The sequence below is a fragment of the Protopterus annectens genome, chromosome 10.part0 (assembly GCF_019279795.1).
Source record: "Protopterus annectens isolate FY-2018-M chromosome 10.part0, PAN1.0, whole genome shotgun sequence".
NCBI classification, from domain to species: domain Eukaryota; kingdom Metazoa; phylum Chordata; order Ceratodontiformes; family Protopteridae; genus Protopterus; species Protopterus annectens.
Genome location: NC_056744.1, coordinates 21,721,656 through 21,739,381, shown reverse-complemented (window position 1 = coordinate 21,739,381; position 17,726 = coordinate 21,721,656). Strand labels below are relative to the sequence as shown.

The 17,726-nt window shown below is 44.8% G+C and overlaps 1 protein-coding gene and 1 long non-coding RNA gene across 3 annotated transcripts in view; one reads left to right on the top strand and one right to left on the bottom strand.

The window, feature by feature from the left end:
- The window catches only part of RECQL5 (RecQ like helicase 5), a 1,160,282-nt gene that overhangs the window by 28,469 nt on the left and 1,114,087 nt on the right, over positions 1-17,726 (top strand). The gene's annotated exons all lie outside the window — the stretch shown is intronic.
- The window catches only part of LOC122812913, a 107,930-nt gene that overhangs the window by 8,112 nt on the left and 82,092 nt on the right, over positions 1-17,726 (bottom strand). For both annotated transcript variants that reach the window (XR_006366605.1, XR_006366604.1), the window contains exon 2: positions 15,082-15,238. This is a non-coding gene — a long non-coding RNA (uncharacterized LOC122812913). The remainder of the gene's footprint in view (positions 1-15,081; positions 15,239-17,726) is intronic.

Below are 17,726 nucleotides of genomic sequence, written 5' to 3'. Positions count from 1 at the left end.
ACACTGGTCAAAGGGACCACTGTCGATGCCGTGGTGGTAGCCACCAAGAAGCAGCGTACACAGGAGAGCTCCACGGTCTACCCACTGGACAGAGAGTCTAGGACCTTGGACCGTTTTGGGAAGTGGACCTACACTTCAGAAACATTTTCTGTACATGCGCGGAACTACATGGCACATGTTGTTAGGCTTCAGCAAGACCTAGTGAAGGATGTCGCTGAGTCTACCCCAGGGTCCATGTCAGTGGAGGATAGGAAGGTTTTCCCCTCTCGAATGGCCACCCTCAACTTCACTGCCAATACCGTTATGCGGCTTCTCTCTCATGCTACTGCAGGTGCCGCCAGAGCAAGCATTGCCATAGGCGTCATGGCTGGCTCTGACTTCTCGGAGCCCTTCAAGGCGTCATTTATAAATGCTTTGTATGATGGTTCCACTCTGTTTGGAAAGACCGTACACAACACATTGGTCCAGAGCGAGAAGAACGGGAAGACTGTCTGCCATCGGAATCCGCTTCTCAACCTCTCAACGATACTTCTCCAGGAATCAGCGAGTGGCGAAGATGTGGCTCCAGAAGTCTCAGGGTTATTCGCAGGATGCTTGGGACTCGCCTTCCCCCAGAGGCATAGGGGTATTAGACAGAGGAGGCCCAAAGAACCAGGGGTCTCTGGATTCGTTCTTGGACAGGCCCATGCAGCAGCCCTAAAGGGTTGCCTGGCTGCTCATCTCTGGAGGCAGTTGGGGGTCGACTGTCGCTACACCTAACAGCCTGGCAGGCAGTCAAAGATGATCAATGGGTGTTGTGAATTATATCCAGAAGATATTCAGTCCCTTTCCTTCGAAGATCAGTTCCGGCCAAATACCTCCAGGACAGTCCACTCATGCAAAGGGAGGCAGCAGCACAGGAGATTTCCAAGCTGCTAGAAAAACGAGTTATCCAGCCTGTCCCCCAAGACCATTCTGGATTAGGCATCTATTCCAGGTTCTTTTTAATTCCAAAGAAAATGGGGGACTTGAGGCCAGTTCTGGATCTCTCTACCCTGAACCTGTCAGTTGCCTAGACGAAATTACAGATGGTCACACTCCAATCTGTCCTGCCCTTCCTGCAGGAGAACAACTGGATATGCTCAGTAGACCTTCAAGATGCCTACTATCACATCAAAAAGGACAGGCACACTCGGAGGTTTCTACGCTTCCGGCAGGGAGCCAATCATTACCAATTCAGAGTGCTACCCTTTGGTCTTACCACAGCCCCCAGGGTGTTCACCAAAGTGATGGCAGTGTTAGCAGCTCACCTGCAGCTACAAGGTTTCCAGATCTTCCCCTACCTGGATGATTGGCTCCTTTCCAGGCATAGACTCTGACAAGCCAGGGATATCCTTATCCAAATCGCCCACCAGTTGGGATCACCATAAATTTCAACAAATCCCTGTTAGAACTGGTTCAGGTTCTGGACTTCATTGGAGCCCAGTTGGACACCATTCAGACCAAGGTTTTCCTGACACCCGACAGACTTCAGTCCCTCAAACTTCATGTCTTGCACATTTTTCCAAGTGCCATCTCCACCAGCAGAGTTTGTTTTAAGGGCGTTGGGGTCCATGCTGGCCACGATCACCCTTGTTCCCACAGCTCAAGTTGCACATGAGGGTGCTCCAATGGACTGTGGTGGTCCAGTCGTCATTTCAAGGTCTATCACTGTCGCATCCTGTTTGTCGCGAGCACACACAGATTCACTTCTCTGGTGAATTCAGTCCCCAGAACTTCTTTGCAGTCGCCAGTTTATTCTTCCCACACCTCTAACCAAGGATGCCTCCTTACTCAGGTTTTGGGGGACATTGCTTGGGAAGGACAGTTCAAGGCACGTGGTCTTAACTGGTGACCCAGTTGCATATAAACATCCTGGAGGGCGGTTGCAAGCTCTTCATGCCCATCTTCTCCTAGGGACAATTGCCATCCAGACAGACGCCATGTCGGTAGTCTGGTACATCAACAAACAGGGGAGAGCCATGTGTTACCCCCTTTATCGCGATGCCATGAGATTGTGGGAGTGGGCAATCTCAACCAGCTGTTTTCTGGCGGCAACACACATTCCTGGGAGGTCCAACATTCTAGCGGACAGACTCAGCAGGTCTATCCTGATGCCTTACGAGTGGTCTCCGAATCCTTCAATAGCAAAACAAATCTTTCTAAAGTGGGGCCACCTTCGCTGCTATCTTTGTCTCGCCTTCCAGTGCAAAGTGCAGCAAGTTTTTCACTCTGATCCCCTCTCCAGGGGAGTCCCCCAGAGACGCTCTGGTTCATGCTTGCTCCTCCGATCTTGTGTATGCTTATCCTCCACTTCCACTGATTACAAAGTTCATTCAGAAAGTGCAACAGCTGGCGAGCTCACTCATCCTCATTACCACCTCCTGGCCTCGCCAAGTGTGCTTCCCTTCTTTGTGGTCTCATGTAGTGTGTCCCTCCTTGGACGTGATCTGGTTCCGGATCTGATTTCACATCACTCAGGGATTCCACATCTAGATCTGGCCAGTCTGAAGCTCACTGCCTGGCTGCTCCAGTTCCTATGATAGTTAGGACTCCCGGGCTATTTCCTCTTATTAGTAGCGACACATAGAGCCTCCACAAGGAAGGTTTATTCGAGTAAGTGGAAAAGTTTCTCAGTTTGGGCAGTTCAGTGGGATTTGGATCCCTTCACTACAGGGGTTCCTGTTATCTTGGAGTTTCTGGAAGGTATTTTTCACCAGGGTACCAGCTTCTCTATGGTTCAAGTTCAGCTGGTAGCTATTTCTAATTTCCACTTAGTGGATAATCCAGCTTCTCTAGCCTCTTCTAAGCTCTGTAAAGCTTTTCTGAAGGGGAACTTTTCTTCTTAGGCCAGTGATCAAGGACCCTACGGGTTTCTTCTCCTTTGAACCCACTGGCAGCCTTCCTGATTGCTATTACTTTAGCTAAAAGAGTGTCAGAGCTTCAGGCCTTATCGATAGCCCCCTTACATGATCTTCCATAAAGACAGGGCATCTTTGCACACTAATCCTTCATTTCTGCCTAAATTGGCCTCAGAATCAAACATCAACCAGGTTATCAACCTCCCTGTCTTCTTTCTGAACTTTCAGAATAAGGGAGAGTATAAATTGTACCTGCTGGATGTTCATAAACAATTACATTTTTACTTGCAGAGAATAATGGTCTTCGGCAAGTTCAATCAGATTTTGTTTCCTATTCTAAGCCCTTCTTAGGGAAACCTGTATCAAAGGTCACCAAAGTTCACCATTGCTTGTTGGATTTCTCACTGTATACTCTTGGTGCATTCAACCAAAGGAGCGTCTCTGGCAGGTGAAGTTAAGGTGCATTTTACTAGGTCTGTGGCTACTTTAGCTGCTTTTTAGTCCAGAGTTTCCTTGGATGACATTTGCTCTGCAGCTACCTGGGCATCTTCACATACTTTCATCTCCCACTACAAGTTGGATCTTCTCTCCAGAAGTAGGGCATCCTTTGGCTGTGCCGTGTTATGGAATATCCTTCCGTGAGGGCCTCCCAGGTGTTTGGTAGCTAGGGGCTCTGTCCCACAGATTGAAGAGCAAATGAAGACAACTCCAGATAAAGAAGTTATGTACTGACGATAATGTTCCGTCTGAGTTGTTGTTCATATGTCTTCAACCATCCCTCCCTCATTCCCCCTGCCTTATATGGGCTGTGTGGTGGTCTGGCTGGAAAAGACGTGGCCTATTCTTTGGCATAAATGGCCATTCCTTATGATACTATCTGGGTGGTTATGCCAAGGGGTAAGCCATTTTGTCAAGTTGGGTTGCTGTGGTGGGTAGCAAACTTGATCGAGGAGACAGAGGCGTTATGGGTAGGGGTTTGGAGCTCGGATCCAATGCAGGAGAAATGCATCCGAGTCTGATCCATCCTGGATCCGTGTCCCCACTGGTTGAAGACAAACGAAGAGCAATAACTCAGATGGAACATTATGGTGAGTACATAACTTCTTTTTTGCTGCAGTTTAAAAATATTTTTTTAAAACTAAAACTGTGCAAGCAAGGTATAAACTGTAGCAACCATTTGCTAAATTTGTAGCCAGCAATTTGCTACAATTAATTTTTTTAAACTAAAACATGAGCACTGTAGCTCTCCGTGCAGGCAGGGTACAGTTTAAAAGATTTTTTTTTTTAATTAAATATGTTGGAGAGTTTGGGGCAGGGCGCAGAAACAGGACGTGAATGGCTGGATAAGGAAAGAGGGGGGGTGCCTCTTACATCTGGCCACCTGTTTTTTTTTTTTTTCCTTTCTCTTCAGTGGAACAGTTAGGGGGCAGTATAGATCTAACTGTAATAAGCTGATCACCTGTAATTAGCTATCAGCCTATTACAGTGAAGTATTTTTTTGGCATTTCAGTTCGAGTTGATGGGGTGAAGCACTGATTCACAGTACCAGCCCAGGGTGCTGGTTGAACCTGCTTATACTTCTGAATATGCCTAACCTGTACAGCAAATGTAAGGGACTAAAGATGTTTTCACTAATTGTATCTTACTATCTTTGTCCATAGTCAAGAACTTCCAGTTTTGCAGTTTTTGTGTTATATTTTAATTAGTCTCTTCCCATATATCCTTAGCTGCCTTAACATAATCCTTTTTAGTCTGTACACCTAAATATTTCATCTTATGTTGCCATAAATATGAGTTTCACTGAACCAGTTTGTTTAGTTTGTTTCTATAGCCTTTGTTTTATCTTCATTAATTTTATATCTGAAAAGACGTGAAACTGCCTCAGAATATTCCAGAACATCGTAATATCATTTTCTGGATTTATCAAGTACAAAATATCATCTGCAAAAAAAAATCTAACTTTTAAATACCATACAGGGTATATATCTGAATATGAGAGTCCCTTATTTTCTTTGCCACTAGCAGAGAGGAAAGAGTATCCCTGGTTCCTCTGTTCAAACTCAGTTTTTCTTAGAGGAGCCTTACCACTTTAATTCTTACCTCTGATCCTTCATATATTCTCATAATTAACCTTATTCTTCTATCAGAAAATTCAAGTGCTTCCATTCCCCTACTTATATAATACCAGCCGACTCTGTTAGATACTTTCTGTACATTAAGACCCACCAGCAACAGTGGTATTTTCTTACATTCTGCTATCCTCATGGCTGTGAACTGTTGAGTGTGTTTCCAGCCTGTCATACTATTTTTCAGTACAAAAACTCAACAATAGTTTGCTGTAATTTATTGCAGTATTGATAATGAGCCTTAAAGAACTGTTTACATCACAGGATATTTGCCTGCATAGAGGCCTAATCCAAGAATTAATTATTTTTGGGAGTAGTTTATTCCACAAGAATGTTTTCCTCTGCAAGTGCTCTCTGTCATCATCAGAGTGGATAAAACTGAAAATAAATTTTGCATTTTGATTTGTTAGAAGTTGCATAAATAGTTCAGTTTTTAAGACCAGGGACTGTATTTGCAAATGGATGTACTGGAGATGCAGATGATTTTTATTTGTTTGAAGGTGCTCAGAATGCGTGTACACACAATCTGAAAAAAAATAATGCATGTATTACATTACAAATACTTTTGCTTATGGCGTTTAAATGGAGCATTTTAATGGTAACTGAACACAAAATAACATCAATTTAGAATTCAGATGAAGAGCTCATTCCCTTACTGTGGCTGTCATTTTGTTCTGATAAATAATCGTGGGTTTTTTCACATTACTATAGACTGTTAAAGGCATGATAGAGATAGCCTATTTATAACAAAACCATTTCCTCTTCAGGGCGTTTCTTTGGTGGACCAAAGAAACTTCATGCTCAAAACTCATGCTGTCAAGGAAACATGAGAAGAATTAAGAGTTTGTTACAGACACGGTGTGTAATATTTACGGGCAGTATAGTCTTGTTTATTTTGAACTTTTTTGGTTCTCGGCATTGTGACTATCACACTAACTAGATGGTCATAGTTAGACTGCAGGAAATTAATTACAGGTGATTTAAAGTTTGCAAGCATTATTCCAAGTCATTCATATCCTCTTTCATACCCACTATATCCTACTTAGGTTTACAGGAGAGTTGGATCCTGTCCAGGGATGCAAGTATATGAAGGCAGGGAACTACCTCTAGATTGGACTTTAGCCACTTTCAGAACCCCCTACCCCCCTCGCTTGCAGGCAGTTTAGAAGATCCAGCTTACCTGACAGGGATGGGGTTGGGATTGGGATGTTGCAGAAACCATATAGACGTGTAAAGAATATAGACCCTGCATTAATAGTAGCCCAACAGAAAACTAAACTGGGGAACAAGCTCTGTAATGCAGGTATCTGAAGTAGTTAACTTCATTTGATCAGCAACGTATGGGTATCGGATCTGATCCGGCAGCTTTCCAAGCTAGAGATCCGAGCTCCAAGCTCCTCCCTTTACCCACAGTACCGTGCTACCTCCCTCGAGTCCTCAGATCTCGTTTGCCGCGGCTTCCTGAAGCACGAGTGACTAGCTCCTGGCGGTTTTGTGAGTGGTTTATTAGGGTTTTTTGCTCTGTTTTTCTCAATCTAAATTGTGTGTGCGTGTGTATTAATCGACCCTTAGTTTATTTAGCTTAAATTGTTTTAGTAGTCAGTTAGTCACCTTTCCCTTCCCCTTATCTGTGTGCGAGGGTGTGTGTGTGTGAGTTGTCATGGTCGAAGGCCCTAAGGCCATATTTTCTAAATGCTCTGAGTGTGGCTATAAGCTGTCCCCAGCCGATGGCCACACTCTGTGCGTTATTTGCCTGGGGGTGGCTCATTTATCATCAGGCTGCCAGATCTGTGCCGCCTTCAACCCCCAGGCTTTGAGGGACAGGAGGACCAAGTTAATCCTTGTGGACCTTTTGCCCGCGGATTCTGCTTCTTCCTCCTCTCCCTCAATGGCACCAGCCACGGCTGCGGCTGTTCAGCAAACTGTTCCAGCTCCCCTGGTCGAGACTCAAACTCCCACTGTGTCCCAGGGAGAGAGGGACTCCAGAAAGAAAGATAGGCGAGATAGAGAGAAGGAAAGAGACCGGGAGAGGCATAGGAGCCACAAGCAGCGGGCCGATTCTGCCCCCTCGGCCCCGCCGGCTAAGCAGCTCCTTTCTCCCTTGAAGGTCTCCGAGTCTTCCTCCTTCGAGGTCGTCGAGGCGGCCTTTCCGGCCAGCCTCGGCGGCTTCTAGATCAACGAGGAGCCTTTTGGACCCGGACATGGACCGGATGATGTGTCACTTCCTCCAAGGCCAGATGCAGATGGGAATGCTCTTGCCCCCCCCCCTCGGGGGGAGTTCGGCCCCTTTCTTTGCCACCATTGCTCCTTCTCTGATCCATTATCTGTTTTCGGAGCCATCGGATCCAGGTAGCGTCGGAGCCGGGGAGTCGGCGCCGATAGTAATCGCTACTTCGATGCCGGCTGTACCGTCAAGTTTATCTGGTCCTTTTCCGAATCCAAGCTCTTGGGGCTGTGAGCAGAGCCTCGGATCCGGAGGAGTGAGTGTGTCTTCGGCTCTGATGCCGTCGGAGCACACTTCTCTTTCGGGTCCAATCGCTTTGGCTCCGGCGCCGATCTGCACGTTGGATCCGAGGGGGCTGCTCTCAGATCCTAGGGAAGAGCGGTTCACCTTCGGCCTTTGAAGTCGTGGAGAGGGTCCTCTCGAGGGATTCGAGGCCACAGGCTCTTGCTATGGATCCACCCGCCATTCCCTCGCAGACGGGCCTGTCTTCCATCATCCGGCCCCAGGGACAGCCTGCGTCTACGTCCCAGATGGTTCCCTCAGAGGAACAGGACCTGGTTGGTGAGCCCTCATCGGACAGACCCCCCAAAGAGGTTCCTCACAAACGAAAGTGTAAAAGGAGGCACTTGGACTCCCCCCCCCCCCCCCGAGTCCCTCACAGAAGACACTGACTTGGAGGAAGGGGAAGGTTCCCCCAGGTCACCCCTGAAGATGTCTCCTTTGGAGACATCATGGAGATGCTGCGCTTTAGAGGGGGGTGGTCAGCCCAAAAACCTTCGTCGGATGAGTGTGTGTTTCTGGAGGCATTTGATGCAGGCCCATCTACCTCTTGTGTGTCCCCTCCAGCCGAACCCCTGGTAGATCTTGGAACTACCAGGGCGTGGAAGGAGCCGGACACTGTAGAGCTGATCCCCAGGAGACCAGATAAAATCCTTAGTCCCCCAACAGACAGGACGGCATGGAGCAAAGGTTCCCCAGTAGATGCCATGGTGGTGGCGGCTGCCACCAAAAAGGAACTGGCACAGGATAGTTCCTCGGTACATCCTCCCGACAAGGAGTCTCGGACGATGGACCACATTGGAAAGTGGATGTTCGCTTCAGCCACCTTCTTCGTAAGGACGCTGAACTACTTGGCACGTGATTCACCTTCAGCGGGATCTAATCAAAGAGTATGCTGGGTCACCCCCGGAGTTCATGTTGGCCGAGGACAAACAAACCTTCTCGTCATGAATGGCCACTCTAAAGTCGGTATCCAACACTTCGTGGCATGGGAGAGAAGCCGCATAGGAGGGGGCGGCTAGTGCCAGCGGAGCAGGCATCGCCTTGCGGCATCATGCCTGGCTCCATCTTTGCGATTTTGCGGAACCCTTCAAGGCGCCCTTCATGAACGTTCCCTTTGACTGTTCTATCTTGTTTGGCAAGACCGTCCGCGATACGCTACTCCAGAGCGAGAAAGACAGGAAGATGTTGTCTGCCGTCAGAATCTGCTTCTCGGCTCCTCAAAGGTCCTTTTCCAGGAGCCAGAGAGGACAAAAGAAGATGTGGTTTCGGAAATCTAAACAATCCCATTTCGCTCTGGACCCTTCGTCCTTCAGAGGCAGGGGAGGACAAGGCGGACGCCGGCCCAGAGGCAGGTGGGGGCCGAAGAATTTTGGATCGAGGGAACCTTTTTCTGACCACCCTGCGCAGCAGCCCTGAGGGGTTGCCCGACTGCTCCTCTCTGGAGGCAGTCGGGGGGGCGATTCTCAGAGCACCTAGCACATTGGGAATCCATCATGACAGATCGCTGGGTGCTCCGAATAATATCCAGAGGTTACTCTATTCCCGTCATGAATCCTCCCCCTCAGTTAGGGTGCCTCCACGATGTCCCACCCAATCAGAGGGAGGCGGCAGGTTTAGAGATAAAAGAGCTACTAAGAAAAAGAGCCGTCCAGTGCGTCCCCCCAGGCCAGTCCGGATCAGGCAATTACTCCAGGTTCTTTTTGGTGCCAAAAAAGACAGGGAACTTAAGGCCAATTCTCGACCTGTCTGCATTGAACCTGTCTGTTGCCAAGGAGAAATTCCGGATGGTCACCATTCAATCTATTCTCCCCCTTCTGCAGGTGAACGACTGGATGTGCTCCATAGACCTCAAGGATGCGTACTATCACATTCTAATGAACAGGGGATCCAGGAGGTTTCTCCGCTTTTGGTTAGGGGCCAGTCATTATCAGTTCAGGGTCCTCCCTTTTGGCCTCACCACAGCCCCCAGGGTGTTCACCAAGGTCATGGCAGTTGTAGCAGCCCACGTGAGGGTTCAGGGAATACAGGTCTTTCCTTACGTGGACGCCTGGCTCCTCGACGCTCCCACCAGGCATCTACTATGCTCGGCCAGGGATTATTTCATGAATTTGGCCCGCCAATTGGGGATCACTATAAATTACAAAAAATCGTCCCTTCAGCCTGCTCAGATCCTGGACTTCATAGGGGCCAGAATAGACACGCTTCAGTCCCAAGGCCTTCTTGAAGTCGGACAGACTCCGCAACCTAACTCTCCATGTATTAGCTCTTCTACAGTCTCCGGCCCCACCAGCGGAATTAGTCCTGAGGGCTCTAGGGTCTATGGCGGCAGCTATCAACCTTTCACCCCTAACCAGCTTGAATGTGAGGGTTCTTCAGTGGACCTTGCTGGTCCAGTGGTCCATCCTTTGACATCCGTTGTACTCCCCGATTCCCCTCAGCAAGGTTTGAAGGGAATCTCTGCTTTGGTGGCTCCATTCCCGAGAGCTTCGGGAAGGGCGGCCCTTTTTGATGCTTCTACCCCCAAGCCACGGTGACCACGGATGCTTCTCGCCTAGGGTGGGGGGGCATTGCATAGGCAGAACCGTCCAAGGCACATGAACTCCAACAGAGACCGTTCTGCATATCAGTGTTGTGGAGATGAGGGCAGTGCTTCTAGTGTTGCCAGCTATCCATTCCCTTCTTCCTCTAGGGACTATTGCAATTCAGACAGACAACATGTCAGTGGTCTGGTACATCAACAAACAGGGGGTGACCAGGTCTTACCCCCTTTGCTGAGAGGCCATGAGAGTTTGGGAGTGGGTGATATCCACCAACCGTTTTCTGCTAGCAACGCACATCCCGGGTCGGTCCAATATTTTAGCGGACAAGCTGAGTCGAACTATCCTCTCACCTTACGAGTGATCTCTGAGCCCCTTAGTAGCGAAACAGAGCTTCCTCAAATGGGGTCAACCTTGCTGCGATCTGTTCGCATCACCTTTGAACGCAAAGTGCAGCGAGTTTTTCACTCTAATCCCTCCACCAGGGGAGACCCCCAGAGATGCTCTAGTTCATGCTTGGTCATCCGGTCTTCTTTATGCTTATCCTCCTCTCCCGTTAATGGCAAAATTCTTGCAGAAAGCTCGTCGGATGGGGAGCAAGGTTATCCTCATAGCCCCATTCTGGCCTCTTCAAACCTGGTCCCCATACCTGCGGTCTCATCTCATAGCTCCTCCTTGGATCTTAGATCCCGTTCCAGATCTGATTTCTCATCCTTCGGGATTGAAAACTCCGAACCTGGACGACCTCAAGCTTTACGCTTGGTTGATCCAGTTCCGTTAGTGGCTAGGACTCCCGGCATCTCGTCCGCAGTTAAATCCATCCTGGTGGCGGCACATAAGCCTTCTACCAGGAAAGTCTACAACAGTAAATGGAAACGTTTTTCTATCTGGGCTGCTCATAGGAATTTGGACCCCTTTACGGCTCCCATTCCAGCAGTACTTGAATTCTTATCCCACATCAGGGGGCCAGTTCTTCAACTGTGAAGGTTCAAATGGCGGCCATTTCCCACTTCCACATTGGAGACAATCGTGGTCCCTTAGCTTCCTCTAAGATCTGTAAGACCTTCTTGAAGGGCACCTTTTTTTAAGACCTCCTGTCAAGAATGCGGTTCCTCCGTGGGATCTAACCTTAGTCCTCCAGGCTCTTACTGGCCCCCCCCTTTGAGCCTGCAGCTTCGGTTGACTTAAAGTATTTGTCTTGGAAAACTGCCTTCTTGATTGCTATTACCTCAGCTAGAAGGGTATCGGAGCTTCAGGCCCTTTGTACTAAACCTCCGTATCTTGTCTTCCATAATGACAGAGTATCCCTCAGGACTAATCCCCCCTTTTTACCTAAAGTGGCTTCCGAGGCTAACATCAACCAATCCATTAATCTGCCTGTTTTCTTCCTTAACTACCAGAACAAAGGAGAGTACAGACTCCATTCATTAGATGTGCATAGACAGTTGCGCTTTTATTTGCACAGAACATCTGCCTCACGTAGGTCGGAGCAGCTCTGTTTCCTTTGCTAAGCCATCCTTGGGTAAACCAGTAACGAAGGTGAATCTAGCTAGGTGGATATCCCACTGCATTTTGCTTACGTACAAAATTTCTGGTTGGCCTGAGCCTGTGGGGGTTCATGCTCATTCTACCCATTCTATGGCTACCTCTGCAGCCTTTTGGTCAAGGGTACCCTTGGATGACATTTGTTCTGTGGCTATTTGGGCCTCCTCTCATACCTTTATTTCACATTATAAACTAGATCTGATATCCAGAGGGAGGGCAGCCTTTGACTCTGCAGGGCTCCGGTATATTCTTCCTTGAGGACCTCCCAAGTTTTTTGGTAGCTGGGGACTCTGTCCCACAGGTTGCTGATCAAATGAAGTTAACTACTTCAGATAATTAAGTTATGTACTCACCATAACGTTCCATCTGAGTAGGTAACTTCATTCGTCAGCAACCAACCCTCCCTCCGTCCCCCTAACCTGTGGTTCGTTACCTGAATAATTAAGTGATTCACTCCTGGTGTAGGTATCCGGTTCGAATGTTCAGGTTTTGCTTGTTTTGGAGCTGTCTGATAATTGGGCAAACTCGATCTGAGGACTGGAGGGAGGTAGGGTATTATGGGTAAGGGGAAGGAGCTTGGATCTCAGATCTCTAGCTTGGAAAGCTGCCGACTCGGATCCGATACCCACAGGTTGCTGACAAATGAAGTTACCTACTCAGATGGAACGTTATGGTGAGTACATAACTTCTTTATTCAGTATAACAGAGTGAATACACTGTATATTTGTAATGTGTAACTCTCTCTCTGTTAGTCATAAAACAATTATTTATACTTTGAATTGGAATTTTCTGACCAACAGAATGAGTCACGGGATTGATAGGAATTTCAAATAATTAAGTCTTGTGAACATTCATGCCTTGCTCAGTACCCACTGTCAGGCCATACCCCTTTCTGAAGCTAACAGCATCAAGGCAGTTTCGGAGATGTTTGATTATATAAACAGACAGGATATGATGCAGTATTAAATGCTGGTGTCTGCTAAGCCATTAGAAATCCAACAGAAGTAACACTTAGGAGACCTTTGACCTGCACTGAGCCATGAAAATGTCTTTTCACAGACAGAGAGGGAAAAGGAACCAAAATCCAAGATGAAAGATAACATTGAAGGGAGCAAGATTTGATGGATGCATGCACTGCATCTTTTTGCCTGCTTTTGTCAGTCCTCCTACATTTACTTGCCATTTCCGTAGTTCATCTGCTGCTGACTGTCCATCCTCCCAGCCTAGAGACACTGATAATTCCTTCTGCTGTTTTCCATGCTCATCTAACTTTTTGGATGAAAGACCTTGACAGGACTCATTTCTGTTGCATAATGGGTGCATTCCATTATCATGATGAGGGTATAATTCAGACGCTTAAGTTGTGGCAGTCATTCATGTTAACTGCCACAGTCTACTATTTCCAACTTTTTTTTCTTTTCCACTTAGAGGTAGGAATGCAGTGGTGTTTATTTTATTTATTTTATTTACATTTGTTGACTGGGAGTGTCCGACTGGACGTAGGTCCATTTTCAGCGGAGGCCCGGGGAGAAAAGCTCCACAGTTAAAATAAACAGACAGTAGTTTTTAAATTAACAGTAGTTTTTGAATGCGAGATCACCTGCTGTCTCCTCCTCAGCTAGTAGTTTTGTATTTTGGTTAGTGGCCATTTCTCAAATTTCACAAGGATTTGTCCCTACCAGACATGGCAGAATTTAAAAAAAAAAAAAAAAACTTTAAATCCCCTCCAGTCTAAATTATTTATGATGGAGGTCCTTAGAAAAGTTTGTGTGTTAGTGTAGTAAGTGTATCTTCAGTGTTTGCCATTTTTCATACTTCTGCACTCCTTTAAGGTCTTCTTTCATGACTACACTTTTTATTACCCCAGAAAGTCTTAGTGGCTTGTCTCTGTAGGGATATGTAGCCCTCACTAATCTTGAATTGCTACACAGTATTTGAATTTTAGTCTATTATCTGCATTTTATTTGCTGTTATACATGTTCTTGTTAAGGAGGCCCTTTAAAGGAAAGTATTAAAACTATAAAATTATTTATTTGTAACAGTCGTCGTATTTCATGTACGACTTGCTTTGCGGCGTTAAATCACACAGTAGCACACTGTTGTAAATTAGACATACCACATATGTAAAGTATTCTGTTTCTATCACTCTTCTGGCTTAGTCAAATTTCCCTTTTGCCCACTGATTGTTAGAAGTTAAAAATATATTTTTCTGTTCTGAATTTCAACTGTATTTCACACATTGTGCAGGGACATGCAAAGGATAGTTGACAAAAGCCATTATAAAGCAAGTAAGATGTCATCTGCCAGATGAAGGTCCTCTCTCCAGTAATTTTTCAGATAAAACTAGTATTAGTTTGACTCTAGGGGTGATGGAAAACATTTGTGCATTTGCACAGAGGGTGGAAATCCACAGATTACTATATCCTTTACAGTTATATATATTGAACTAATTGAACAGACCTGGTATAGTATGTACCCCCTGAACTTTGGGCAAGACAGAAACAAATTGACAAAAGCAAACTTTGCAAGGCATTCTGGATGGCAAATCAAGTATAATAATTTCATAATGTGAAATCAGCATGAGCTGTTAAACCTGAGTTTAGAGCCTTCACCTTGTCACAGACTTCCAGAAGATAACATCATTCCTGTTATGCATTTTATATCATAGAACTGCTGTTCAGTACTTGAACAGTTAGAAATTCGACATTGATTTATAACTTGCCTGTGTAGTGCAGCATATGGTACACACATCGGCAAATGTTTTCAGCTTCTCCTCCTTTGGAAAAACAGTTTTAAAGTCTATATTTTCCTTGCACTGATGCTACTGAGTAAATACCGTGAACTCTAACCTCAGTGACATCAGTGTAAAAAAAAGTTTTGCGTCCACAAACTTTAATGGCCACACTATCACACATGCAAGAAGGTGCCACATTAAAGTCTGGATGCACTGCATGTCAACATAGACTGTAGTAAAGTTATTTGGGCCATGGTTTAATAAAAAGTTTACAAAGCTTTTTATTAAGAACAGTCTAAAAAGTTAAGGATGGACAGAATGGAAAGACATCACAGCATTTGGCTCATCAAATGCTACAGTGTATGTATACAAACATCAGTAAATCACTATAATTTGTATTTGGTCAAATTGACTTTCAGGATTTACATTTTAGGGCTATACTGTGTGGTTTTGACACATCAGCTAACTAAGCATTACAGTATTGCAGCAGTAATCTAGCTTGTGACTTAGTTGTGTTCACACTAATAATGTTTCAGTACAGTAGCACTTGTCAGAAAGCTTCATTGCATGCCTTTCATTGTTGTGTTTCAGTCATGTTAAGCTAATGGTGAACATATTACTAGAAATAATGCATAATGTTTATGATTCCAAGTAATAACTGATAGGGTGAGGCTGTTACTCTTTGTTAACAAAACTGCATAGTAACACAGTCCTTCTACTTTCTTAACTGTATTATGAATTATGTAGCACTCACCGATAAATGTCACAATTATTGCAAAGCAAACAATATCCACAGTGTCAGACTTTGGGATCTCCTTAATCTTTTCCAGAAGTTTTTGGCCAATGTTGTGCATTTGCTGTGTAAGATTATCTTCAGACATCTTTTTGCATGTTGTCTTCAAAACGTAAATCTGAAACAGAATGTATACAGTACTTTGGTCAATGCTTCACATGGCTGAGCTCTACTTTTTTTGCTTACTGCAAAGCACTTTATGTATGTAACGTGTTTCACATGGCAGTTAAGCAGTTGCCAGTGGTTTTATTTAGGTGTGTGTGCATGTATGGTTTACCACCATATGGTCGACCGGTGGATGGTTGAGCCCAAATGTCCGAAAGGAGTGCAGCAACATACCACATTTGCGAACACAGATGTTGCGAATCGCAAACTCCCGTCCCCTTTTTGACCCATGTTGGCACTCGTTTCTGGATGTAGAGCAGTCGGCAGTGTTGTATTCGGTGTTCTTACGACATTCCAACCGTTCGGCATGCCAGGATTTACTAATTACATTTGGACATTTACAGGTTCGAGCACTGTGTGCTCGATCATATGGTGGTAAACCTGCATGCATGTGTGTGTCCTTGTCCTATGATGCCCTAAGTGAAGGAAATTATTTTTGATGCTCAGTTAATATTTCTTTACTATGTCTTTTCTTTAGCATATTTCTAATTTCATTATAAAATGCAGTCTTCAATTTCTTTTGGCATTCATAAGTTTAGAGCTTGTCTATCTGTAACCCGAAACATGTACTTGTTAAATAATTCTTTTCCACTAATATCAGAAACTAAACAATTTTTGTTTTAACTTTTTTTACTTCACTAGAACCACGGTTGAATGTAGATAAGAACAAAATATATCTGTAAATTTCATTGTGTCAGTTCATTAAAATTTGACTACTCCAAAAACTGATAGATAATCACAAAATTGTTATGCACCCACCACAGCTTTGTCATTGTAGTCATCTAACAAAGCCAGTGCCCAGTTTATTGATAAAAGTAACAGTCAAACCTAAATAAGGTATTTAAGACAATTTGTCACATATCATAGTCCATTTACCAGTCTTTACTATAAGAACAAGTAGTTCAGGAAGCAGTATAATACAAATGTTCCGGAGAATACGTTATTGAGATATATGATCAGAATTGATTGCTAAGAAGCAAAACAGCCACTAATTGTTTGTACTTTGTATTTTGCTTCTGTCCATCAAAAATATAACATGAGTAATTCTCTATCACTTGTAAAATGCTGCTCCCCTTTCTGTAACATTGTTTTCAGTATCTGTAACTTGGAAACCATAATCCTTATCGGGCTGAAATCAAGTTTGCCATTGCCGTCCATGGCAGTCTTGCAGCAAAGCCCATTTTCAGAAATTCCTCCCATTTTGAAGGCACACTACCTTTGTTTACATAGTAAAGTAAAATCATAATACACTAACTTATAACATTTGTTACAAGTATTCAGTAATCTGTGTTTGAGCTGCTTGCATTATCCCCAGTGGTACACATCTGCTCAGAAAGGCAACACGTTTTAAAGGATCTGCTTATCCCTATTAGCAGAAAGTCAGTCCCATAATAACTAAACTGAATAAGTAACAGTATTTGCTGTGAAGATTCAGCAAGATTTTATTTTATTTATTTCAGATTTGTTACCTTAGTAGGTGGGAAAGGTCCAGTAACCCTTTTCAGCTACAGACTAGGCCACAGCCATATGGTTCAGTATTACAGGCATAGAAAACATAATGCTCAGCTAATACAATCAGCGGTACATTGGTGGCAAATACGGCATGTCAAGTGCATGACTGTGATGTAGTGTAACTACTTGTGCTGTAAAAGAAGTAGAGCATGCTGAGTGCATAATTGTTATGTTACACATTGTAGACCGGAGCACACTTTAACAACGTTATTACTGATATAGATTCATAACTTATTTGGTGTTAGTATACCCGTTTCTGCCTGTAAACACAAAAATTAATATTGCCTTTGTAGGCATAGATATTTTTTTAATGCTCTTTGCCTCTTCTGCCTGTCATCTGTCGGTCATTCAACCCATTCCTTTGTCATCAGTGCAAGTGTCAGCCAGAAGAGGCTGTCATTTAGACAGCAGTTGGGTAGTTTGGGGCTTTTTTTGTGTAGTCCTACATTTCCCTTTCTGGATGCCTGACTTATGAAACCGAAGGGAGACTTGCAATGGTCTTGTCTGTGCAAATTAGGTACAGTTATCACTTACCCAAAAGACTTAACCATCCTGCGGGATGGCTTAAACCAAGCCCAATAACTGCTGTCAGAATTATGGTATAAAGCTAATTGGCAAAACATGCATTGTAGTATCCTTTGGGATGTTGATTTCCCCAGACCACTACCACATTGATAATACAACCCTAAGACCTGACCTGGTTGTTCAGAATCTGAGTACTTATGTGGACAGTGACATAACCTTTGATCAACATATGCCCACTGTGTTGTGGATATCCTTCTGTATCACACAGCTCATTAACAAAGGTATTGCTTTCAGGTCCAAGGATATCACTGTCCCCCTTTACTCAGCCCTCATAAGGCCAATGATCGAGTATAACTCCTGTCTGTCCATACACTGGCAACAGCTGTAACGCCCATAGAGATAAC